Source organism: Rhagoletis zephyria, unplaced genomic scaffold (assembly GCF_001687245.7).
Source record: "Rhagoletis zephyria isolate East Lansing unplaced genomic scaffold, Rhagoletis_zephyria_1.1 Rzeph_scaffold_01428, whole genome shotgun sequence".
In the NCBI taxonomy this organism is placed as follows: Eukaryota; Metazoa; Arthropoda; class Insecta; order Diptera; family Tephritidae; genus Rhagoletis; species Rhagoletis zephyria.
In genome coordinates, this window is record NW_016158512.1 from 122,019 (window position 1) to 125,532 (window position 3,514).

The 3,514-nt window shown below is 40.5% G+C and overlaps 1 pseudogene; it reads right to left on the reverse strand.

Annotated features, from left to right (window-relative positions):
* Positions 1-582: 582 nt before the first annotated feature.
* On the reverse strand, positions 583-1,755 carry LOC108363981 (copper chaperone for superoxide dismutase pseudogene; annotated as a pseudogene).
* Between the last annotated feature and the right edge of the window lie 1,759 nt (positions 1,756-3,514).

Below are 3,514 nucleotides of genomic sequence, written 5' to 3' on the forward strand. Positions count from 1 at the left end.
GTGTCAAGTTAGCACTACATACCATTTTTTCTTAAAAAACGAAGCTACAAATTTTTTCTTTCCACAACAAATTTTAAAGCTAAAAGCTACAATTAATGCCGTTATAACATTTTCAATATCTCAATTCTATCGACTAGGTGTATGGTGTCAAGTTAGCACTACATACCATTTTTTCTTAAAAAACGAGAGCTACAAATTTTTTCTTTCCACAACAAATTTACAACAAAAACACTACAATTAATGCCGTAGTTAACTTTTCCAATTTCGAAAAGTGTAGTGCTAACTTGACACACGTCTTCAAATTCGGTTGGAGACATGTCTCCAAGCCACATTACATCCCACTCCTACCCTGTCGTGGAAACACCAACAACGAAAATTAGGTATTTTTTAAATTATTGGAATGAATTTAAAAAAAAATTACAGATTTAAAAGTAGCGAAGCTTTTTTATTTTAGCTTACTCTTTATGACCTAAAAATCACCGCGATTTATTAGTATAATTACAAATCCAAACACCTGTCATAATTCGTATGCTAGAAATTAAGATTAATACGTCAACACTAACCACATTATAACTTCAGTGTTCAACCACCGCCACCTATTGGCTTATTTCGTTCATCCCATAGTGTTACGCCGTCACACGCGCATATTTTTTTGAAATTCTCCAAAATTCTCGCCAAACGTGCAATTATACCACAGGCAATGCGAGCACCTGCGTTACCATCAATACGACTCTGCGAATTACCACCTCTACCAAATCGTCTGCGTTAGCTGTTATCGCCACCGAACGCCCTATGATATCCCACACTGCCAATACTGGATCTACAAAACTAAATGTTGCTCGCCCTCTATCATCAGCGCGTATATTACCCAAATATCCAGCATGTCGCGCAGGAGGTGAACAGCGTGGATTATAGTGCTCGCCGAGCGATTCGCATCCGCTGGATATATCCCCTGCCTCGTGTACATGCAGTCCATGCAAGCCCGGCGTTAGGCCATCCACAACACCGTCTACCACTACGCCGGGATGGTCCTTGGTCAGCGCACTAAAACGTAATATGCCCTGTATTGGGGAGCGATCTACATCGCTGCCAGTTGCATTTATAATTGCCACAGCAGACTGCCCACCAAAGCCGACCAACACGGCTTTTCGACCCGTGCATTTGATTTTTTCCTTTAAAATGCACCAAGGCTCTTTTGTTTCCACAATAACTCGGCCCTCAGCTGCATCAATATGCACTTTACCAGCATCTTTGAGCGCATTGCGAGCTTTCTCAGCACAAAGCTCGCCACGCATTTGCACTGCGAATTCAACCTTAATTTCACTCATTTGCTAACGGAGGATGATAATGATTTTGTTTATAGCAAATAGTGCCAGAAAATTCCAATCTCAAGTGCAAGAGCACTGATAAGGGCAAAGATTCTGGGTTCAGCAGCTGTATTAATAAACATAGGTTACATCGGGACAAGAGAGTAGTTATCCCAATTTAAATCGCCCAGTAAGCTATCCAGCTTGGAATAATCGAAGGCTGCATAATTAAACATAGGTTTATCATCAGCATTGAAAAATGGGAATACATATAAAGCGGAACATACGGTGCGTCTGACTCGCGAGTCATTTGTGTACGTGTTAACTCGCCTTCGACTACACGCAGTTGAATCACTCAGAGTCATCATGGGAGTCATGTTGGTGTAACTAACACATATTTATTTTCACAAACACATCCAAACCGACCCACGAGTCAGACGCACTGTGTATGCCGCCTATAAAATTCAAAGTCTACTAACAGAGGAACATGATGAATATCAGATGGTGTGATCGGATTGTGGCAAACTTCAATATTACACTTAATGTTATCACTAATAAATATGAGGTTAAGAATACTCTCCAACTTGGTAACAAAATTATTGATTTGTAATAAATTAAGGCTTAAGAGGCTATCTATAAGGTACACTTCATGGGAAGCATTGACATTAATTGGCGAGAGACCAGCATTGGAAAAAGTTGTAGACCAAGATACATTAGAAAGATTAAAGTCACCTAACAAACAAAGATGGTCATCTCCTAGCTTATAATACCAAAGACACTATATTGTCAGCATGCGCAGGATAAAGATTAAAATAACTATTATGCGGGATATAAGAAACAATCAAACACAGAGAGTCATGGCTAGATGAGCCACTGATGCGAACACAAAGCTGATCAAAAAGGGAAACATCATTTTCAAGCGAGGCAATTACGCTGAATCGCAATAAAAACTCCGCAACATCATCAGAGTGCAACATTTTAAAGAACGAGCACGCAAATTGCTGATAAAAGGACACGAAAACTTGACAGCCCTATGCAGGGCACAATAAATGCAACATTATTTCGAGAAAAGAAAAAGCTATTAGTTACATCTCTGTCCTTCCTAAAGACATTATACATGCTAGAATCAAAAAATTCATCACAAAAGAAATCCTCATTTAGCCATGACTCAACAATAAGAAAAACATCGAAATCCCTTTGTGAGCTAATAGACCGTACCACTTCTGATTTAGTTCGAAGGCCAGAAATATTCTGGAAATAAACCTTCAAAGAGCCATAATTATATTTCTGACGCTTAACATTTAAATATGCATTACAACTAGTCTTATTAGTATCCAGTAAGGTGCATCCAAAGACGACATATGAACTAATTCGGATGAGTTTGTTTTGTCACTCTGTGAAAAAAACGGAACGGCCGGAGAGAAACATTAGCTGGCCACAAATCTGGTCTCATTAGATTATCGCAATCGTACTCGCAGACGCCAAGCTTAAAATTAACATAAGATAGGGAATCCAGTCTCGACTCTTTTTTAACTAACTTGTAGCAAGATATGTGCCGCTTATCAAAGCCAGCGTGTCTCAGCACATAATCAACAATATTGTCACAAGAAACTATTGGCACGAAAGATGAAAGCCGCAACCACTTAAATCGAGCAGCAACGCCAAGATCACTACAATTATTGGTTGCCACCACGCGAGTTCGCCAATACTATGCAAGAGCAACATGAAAGAGCTTTGGCTGAGCGTAAGATGCCGCATGCATCGTCAGAAACCAAAGCAACGCAGACAGAAGAAGAGGCGCAGATAAAGTGGTAAACTTACCTAATTCACCGCAACCAACGCCCAAACGCAGCCGTGTTACATCTCCAAAAAAAACTAATTGGTCGGACGCAACAACAACCGCTGCAGATTAACAAGGAGGGAATAACAAAAACCCACGGAAGGGCACCGCCTACAGATCAAAGCGCGGCAACAGGCCCAGCATACAGCCAATCGGAGGGGCAGTGGACTGAAGTAAAGATGCGTAAAGCTAAAGCTAAAGCTAAGACTAAGCCAACCAAGCCGGATGCGATCATGTTAAAGAAGGCTGGTGAACAATCGTATGCCGTCATCTTAAAGAAAATAAAGTCGCACCCTGAACTGAAAGAACTTAGTGCCAATGTCAAGAACATCCGAAAGACGGCTAAAAATGAGTTGCTCTTTGAGCT